Source organism: Thermobia domestica, chromosome 7 (genome assembly GCF_964235325.1).
Source record: "Thermobia domestica chromosome 7, izTheDome1.hap1.1, whole genome shotgun sequence".
NCBI lineage: Eukaryota > Metazoa > Arthropoda > Insecta > Zygentoma > Lepismatidae > Thermobia > Thermobia domestica.
Window position 1 is genome coordinate 297482080 of NC_137460.1, and position 8491 is coordinate 297490570.

Consider the following 8491-nt stretch of genomic DNA (forward strand, 5'->3'; position numbering starts at 1 on the left):
ATATTCGAAAGACGAGGGGCCGCGGGTGTTCAGTGGTAGAGCGTTCATCTCTGGTGTTTGGGGTCTCGGGTTCGATCCCAGCCCTCGCCACGTGAACCTTGTGGTGGACAAATACCGTGTGCGTGCGATTCCTCAGGGTTCTCCCGTTCCTCCCACTTTCTTCATTCCACCATTCCAAACATTACTCATCATCACCGTCTCCTTTAGCCTAACCGGCATGACTGTCGGACGTAAAACTCAAAGATTTTATTTCATTTCATATTCGAAAGAGGGATTAAGGAGAAGAATTCAAGAGATTACCGAAAATCTATGTATAAACACTGCTTTTATTCTGTGAATGAATACCTAGATGTGTAAATGAATTTTGATTAGTGATAGCGTTTAAAATGTCAAGTTTTTGTTTCTTTTATATAGTAGACGTTGCTGAGTATTTTAACTTAATCGGTATGTATATGCAATGGCGTCAGAAGTATTTTTCAACGGAGGGGCAAACTTCAATCTTGAAAATAGACACGGAAATGCAACATAGATAAGATAATACGAATATATGTTCGTCATGAAACAATAATTTGATTTAGTTCGATACTAATAATAATAATAATAATAATAATAATAATAATAATAATAATAATAATAATAATAATAATAATAATAATAATAATAATACAATACAGCTATAATCATTTTCTTGAGAGGTACATTTCCATTTATGAGAAGCGTTTTGGTTGACATCTTTAGATTAATTAATCTAGTGTCACTTCTGTGCTGGATTTGATCTGATGCAGAGATTTTCAAGCACTGAAATCACAATTAAAAACGTATAAAATTGTAAAAATTGTTCTGCTTATAATGTTTGTAAGTACAATTTTTACCATTTTACATACCGGTACATATTTTCTAACTGTATTGGAAATGACCACGCGGCCACTATTAAAGAACCTTAAAGCTACTTAAATCACTTGGAAACAAGGAAATTAAAACTATATTTTTAAAAATTCAGTTCTGGTGTTGCAATACACTGTAATATTAGAAATTCCTATTTAGAACTACAAACGTTTTAGTGCTTTGTAGTAGAAAGTAACTTGAACGATACATAATCAAGTAAAGAATAAAATATTTTTTTCTACTTACGTGCCAGAAATGGAAAAATGGAATTTTCACTAATGTCTTCATGAAATTTATATAGAAAATTCAATTACACTAATTATCCAGAGTTATTTGTATTAGTTTACTACATTACTTCAGTATATCCAGTTTGTTATTACAATCACCTCTCCTCCTAATGTCATTATATTCACTTCACTTTACAGTAATAAAGTATTACACAATTAATAAGGAATAATTCAAATTTATATTGAATTTTAGGTGCTATTTTTTATTAAAAACAATTGGTTATATAACGCTTAATATTTTCACTTACTTAATTCTAAATTTATTTCTTTTCAAAATTGACCAAAAAGTGGACTTTCTTTCGCTTGTCTTTGATATGAATCAACTTGCAATGGTGTTTAAATCTCACATTGAAATCTGGTCGTTATGCACATACAACAGAAGATGAGACAATCTTTTCTACGTCATAGAAGTCCACAAATACATCTTTAGTCGACGCAAAGAGCCGAATGATCTTTTGCAAGGTGCTGAAGAAGCTGGCAAAGTGAGAACGAGAGTCTCTAGACGAACAATTTGGTCGAGAAGGCTGCGAACAGTTCGGGTTTCAGGACTAACCCTTACGGGTACCTAGGTTTTGGGGGTATTTTTTAGACTTTCAGTCGAGCAGCTACTGCATCATCACTATTTGTCCTAGGATCATGGTTCATACCTCATTCTCTTCAAAATGGAGCTGGATTTCAAATGGTACCATTTGAATGCCCATACCATATACCACGAGAGGGAAAAGTGATGTCAAAGAGAAATAATAATAATAATAATCGGGGTGGAATTTTTTTTCACATTTTGGGCCCCTCTGGAACGGCCCTATGTGAACGTAGAGATCTCAAAAAATCTCATAAATAGTACTTGGTAGACTTCATATGTGTGCCAAATTTCAAGTTTCTATCTTGAATACTAAGGGCGGGAGAAATTTTATCAAAAATCCCCACAATGCCCCAAGTTACCGCAAAAGACCATGATCTCAGGTACACAATTTCCTGAGACATTTCTATTTACCCTAGGACTATAATCCGCCAATCATTCTCTTTAGAATAGAACTGCCTTTCAGCCGGTACCATTCACATATCTCCATCATCTATCTAAGGCGGGAAAATCCCGAAAAAGGGATTTTTTGGTCTAAATATCCTTTTTTTAGTTTTTGCCCCTCTGGACCCCCCTGTTTTAACGCCGAAATCTGAAAAAAATCTGTTAAATACTACTTGTTGGACTAAATGTTTGTGCACAATTTCAATCTTCTAGGTACAAAAATAAACCCGCAAAAAAAAATACCAAAAATCTCCAATATTCCCCTATACAGAAGTATGTATTGATTAAAGTTCCATGAGACATCTCTAATTACCCTAGGGTCATGTTTCGCCCATCATTCTCTTAGAATAGAACTGCCTTCCAGACGGTAGGACTCACGTGTCTCCATCATGTCTAAGGCGGGAAAATCCCGAAGAAATGGATTTTTTTGGTCTAAGTATCTCTTTTTTCCAACTTTTTGCCCCTCTGGACCCCCTGTTTTAACGCAGAGATTGAAAAGAATCTGTTAAATATTACTGGGTGGACTCAATGTTTGTGCAAAATTTCAATCTTCTAGGTGCAAAAGTAAGCCCGACAAAAAATATATATACCGACAATGCCCCATATTCCCGTACACAGAAGGATATTCCCTAATTACCCTAGGATCATGATTTGCACATCATTCTCTTTGGAATAGAACTGCCTTTCAGGCGTTAACATTCACATGTCTCCATCATGTATCTAAGGCGGGAAAATCCCGAAGAAAGGGATTTTTTGGTAAAAATATACCTTTTTTCAAATTTTTGCCCCTCTGGATCCCCCCTGTTTTAACGCAGAAATCTGAAAAAAATCTGGTTATGTGGACTGAATGTTTGTGCAAAATTTCAATCTTCTACGTGGAAAAATAAGCCCGCCAAAAATAATAAACATAGGATTAATAAAAGAAAATATTTATTTTAAAATTATGACGTTATCACCTCGTATGTCTCGACGCAGGAAGGTGTGAAACAATACGTAAGATCTACTACAGTGCCTCTAGACTTTAGAAAAAAAACGGACGAAAAAGCTTAAATAGGAGAGTTATAACGCAATGTACCATGAAACACCCGTATGGTACTAATTGTACCATTGGTTCCCCAAACGGCTAATAGCTTTTAATACGCTGGTGGTCGTCATCGAAGTAGGTGCAAGCAGTGAGAGCTGAGCGCATAATCTATCCAGGTTAAAATCCGACGCATGAACTCCCAATTCCTGCCTCAAATAATTTCTTAAGAAATGCTCACAACATACAACATCTTCACAAAACATCTTATCGAGTTATATGATTTGTTTCAGATCTGGATAATTGAAACGACGGTGTACTTCATTCAACAAATATTCATTGATTTCGATGTACTTTTTCGAAGAACTAATACAGGTTCTGGGGTAGCTGCTATAGAAGGATTATCAGTCTGCTCCAATCTAATTGGCGTTCTCTTTGATCTTGATGAAGTAGGCAATTTTAAGTGTAGTCTGCATTTTCCTTTGCTTCCTTATAGATGTTTTCAAATGCACTGTTCATTCATGGGTTTCTCATAGTATCCTCTAGAATTGCTGTTGCTTTTTTAGCTCTAGAAGCAGAAACTTCAGAATTTTGAAGCACTTTTGATAGTTGTTCGCATGGTACAAAAGCACACATACTATCAGAAAAAATATTCCGAATTTGTTCATTCTTTTCAAATACCTTTTTAGAATTACTTTTTGACCATCATCTGGACCACTTGTATTACTGATGATTTCTTTCAACGTGATTTGAATTCGTTTGTAGTAGATTGAAATCTGATTAGAGATTTCCGTCTAACACAGCAGCGAGTAGGACAAAGAAGCAGCAAATGTTTATGATGATTTCGTTGTTAGTTTTACAGGATTCAAGAACGACGTCGGCGTTTGTTGTCTCTCCTTTTACAGAATCCAGGTTGATGATACAAACGTCTTTCACTATGGCCAGTACGTCATACAAAGATTAGCATTTTCGTGCTACTTCCTAAAATGGAAGATCTAATGCAGCATGACTACTGCAATGAATGTATACAGGTTTCGGATGTTGAATCAAAATTATCTTCTGCACACCATTCAGTCGTCCTGGCATATTAGCTGCACCATCTTAACACTGGCCGCGGATATTTTCTGCATCCAGGTTAAGTCTCGTTAGAATATCTTTGATCGCGAATTCTAATGTTTCCGATTTTGTGCCATGTGGGGTAGTCATTCCCATAATTTTTTTTTGGGGGGGGAGTTTGATGAGTCAAAGTCAACACAGTACACACAGAGATAACTGATCTTTCTTTGAAATATCAGTCGTGGAGTCGGCTGTTTGCAAAAAATTGAGACTCTTTAACTTCTGTTACCAAGTCTGTCTGTATTGCATGTGCCATAGCCTCCAAAATTTCATTATTTCAATCAGCACTAAGCCAGTTATCCTGTCGATTAATCCATTGGCTGAGAACAGGCACATCCATTTTTCTTTCATCCAGGAGCGACATCAAATTACCCGTACTATGCAAATGTCCCCTGATTGCTTGGCCACTCTGAGCTAAATATCTAAGACTACTAATTATTACAAGCAGCGACTGTCTTCCTTATTCTTGTTGTTTACGAACTTGGTCGGAAAATAGAGCTGAAATAGATGTTCTGCTTGTGCACTCATATTTTAAACGAACGGAACGACAATGGATTTCGCATTTTTCATGTGCTCTGAATTATTAATCCTACCTCATTTTTACTCCTCACTATAAAACTTACTGCGCTCTGCATATTGTTTGTAAGATCATTCATTTCACTTCATAGAAAATGTATTTAAATGTCCTGTTACTTATTTAAACTGTTATATTTTTTAAACTTTAAAATCTCACTCAACGACTCGTTTCACATTGCAGACTTACGATTATTTAAACAACAATTTTTAAAGTTTTTACAGTGTTTTGAGAATGTAGACCAATGGAAATAAAGAGAATTTTCAATTCTTTTCCCTAAATCTTTCAGTCTAACACGGGGTCAGAAAAAGTGCCCAGTCCCATATCTCCAAAAGAAAGATGAATCTGGAATACAGAATGTTTTTCACATTACCATAGAAAGCAAAATTTAGTTCATATAATCACTGCTGTGTGATGTTTATAGAGTCTGAAAGTGAGGGGGCAAAACAAGTATCTTGCCCCCTCTAAAAGTCTTAGGGGGCAGCTGTCCCCCGGTTCCGGCTCCCCTGTGTATGTGTTAGACCTATGTGTGTTTATGTATTTCTATATCCTGACGAGTCTTGCTGATACGCACGGATTCGTGCAATATGTATGATTATAAAGACGAAATTAAACGAATGAATGATAGAACTATTGATCTTAGAAAGAAATAGGGCTATTCTACTCTTATTAACATTAGTTTAGTAAGGACGGTAACAACTGATTTTCCAAGTTGTAATTTTACAATTTTACTTGAATGCCTGCTGAAATAGAAATCTTACATTTTAACACATAAACATCGTAACACAAACGCTATAAGGAAACCTGATTCTACTTTACCGTTTGCATTTTTATAGGATTTTCGTTCTCTTTCTTTAGTTTACGCTAACTTATTTTAAATCATTTTTCACCAAGGATTTTGGAGACAGCTCTTTAAACGTCCTCGTCCATTGACAGTCGGGGGTAACTGTATATCTTTTCCACCCTCCAGTTCTGCTACGGTCTTTTCCAGCTAACCAATCCACAGCGCAGAATTGGGACGCTATTCTCAATTTTTAATCTGCCAAACTTATCGCAATGAAATTGTCTTTGTCCGTGTGTCTTTTCCGAAAAAAATCCAGAAAGAAATGTAGATTTTATGCACTTGTCTTTTCTGATTAGTGAACTGCTCTACTTTTTTCTCTTTTTGTCACTCACGAATGAGGGCTTTTTTATTATCTGTCTCTAATTGCGAAACAAACGCCCTTCTTCTATGACGTAAGAAAAAAGAAAGCATTTTATTTTAGTTTTATTACAGAGGAGATTTCCACATTTAAAAATTAAAATATCGCTATGGAATGTTTACTAAACATGGGAAGGGGGATTTAGCGCAAAGTTTTCATTAGATTCACATTCATGTAGACTGAATATAAAATCCTTGCTAGATGCCAAAACGAAAATATTGAGTAAACAGCCCAGAATTAATGGAACATGTAGCACACGCATTCTTCTGGGGATTATTTGAACTCCTTACACAGTGAATAATAGATGGCCTATTGTTCACTGAGTAGCGTTAGGCACATAGGCCATATTTTGACATTAAACCGAACTTTTTTCTTTTTTGGCACTTAGCACGGATTCTATTTCCAGTCTACATTTGTTTTCAATGGAAAGAAAAGGACTTTAGAAAAGGGGAAGGGATAGGGAAGTCTCAACTGAACCCTAGAGACTTGATTCGAAGAATATAATTTCATAATTTTGAATTACAACTGTAAGTTCTAGATTCAACATTTTATATACCATGTTGAAATATTGTGAGCTTAGCAAAAGAAGGATGAAAGTCAAATTTTAGAATATCTAATGAGAAATAAATAATTAAGAATAGTGTTCAAGAGGAAGAGATAAGTGAACCTAAAGTATAATTAAGAAAAGACAGAATTCCGGGAATCCTAACTTTGGGACAAGTAATCAAAGGGCTGCTGCACAATTTGGACATAGGAACAATAAGGTGTGGACGAACAGAATAGTATAGTTAGTACTCAAAAGTATTATGAGATGGTAACAAAAACTTACACAAAAAGAGGAAGAATAAAAAGATGCTAGAGGACAGTGAAGGGAAATAAAGGGAAGGAATCTCTAGGATTATAGAGGATTGGTGAATTATGGCTCGAGGAACAATGTCATGTAATAAATTGGATAAAAGAATATCAACTTCATTTACTTGCTATATGATGTATTCCTCCCTTTTGCTATATGATGAACGAGAGACGAGATAGGTATCAAAAATCATGTGCAGAAGCTATTATGATGTGACTTAAAGATACGAAGAATTGCCTCAAAGTAGTATATAGATATGTTATGAGTGAGTTGTAGAATAAGTATGCAAAGTCCCAATAAATAAAATAAACGATGATAGGCTTGCTGTGAATTGAGATAGTAGCACTAGCAATTAACCTAAGTGACAAGATCTCGCAACCTTATGAATATTTTTTCTTCAATTTACTGATATATACAAATGGCAATACATGAGGTTTTCAAGCTTTACTCCAAAACATCGTTCACTGCTTTAATAATCGTTTACATCTAGCGATAATGAGATCTTCAAAAACACGTGAAATGAGGAACTTTTAATAATCATCATTCAGTGTTTTATGAAAGAGTGTATGAAAGTAGTTAGTAGGGCTGTTGGAATATAAATGGCAAATTGATTTTGTAGTTATAAAGACTCTTAAATTAGAATTACATTGCGAGAAACATTCACTTGACGTCAGTGATGACAAACATTGACTGCTCCGGTGGGGTACGATGATACGGAAGTACCCTATGTCGTTTCATGGACGCCAGTGACATGAAGGCAGAACATAAGGGAAAATGATAGTATGCACAGAAATGTTAACATTTTGGATTTCACTGATAAATTCAATTTGTAGTTTTCATAGACTTCTTTTGTAAACTCAACAATTATCCTCGATATATGTAACATAGATAAACACATCAGTACAAATACAGGAAAATTAAAAAAAAAAAAAAACTTATGTCGCCAGTAATATAAGAGAAAGGTATATTTCTTCTGCTTATAGAGTAAAATGAATGGCAATAATTTGGAAAGAAATGAAATCAGTAATTTATGCGTAATATTTGATCGTAGGTTAACTGCCGTGTTTGCGAACGCATATTGAGAAAAATATTGTGTAACAACTCGTATCATATACTATGTTTTATTATAACAAATATAAAGAAATTAATAAAATAATGTAGAGATATTAATTATTTCGTTAGAGGGAGGGGAACAATTCATCTTGTTAGTTGTAGCACATGCTGATGAAAAATCTTTCTAGCATTTTTACTTATAAAACTTGCCCAACTGGTTAGAGAAAAAATGAAGGTGATAGGGAATGCGTTTTGATCATTTTGTAGCAATGTTGTTGTGGATGATGAACCAATTATAAATTGTGAGTATATGTTCGTATTATATACATAGTGATCAAAGTGGACGAAAAGAAGGGGCGGTATGTTTTATTACAATTTTGACTCGGCATACCGGTTATCTAAGTCTTGAAATCAGTGAGGATATGTTGCCTAAAAATCGCATTTCTATTTACACAATGACTCAAAACCATGGGAGA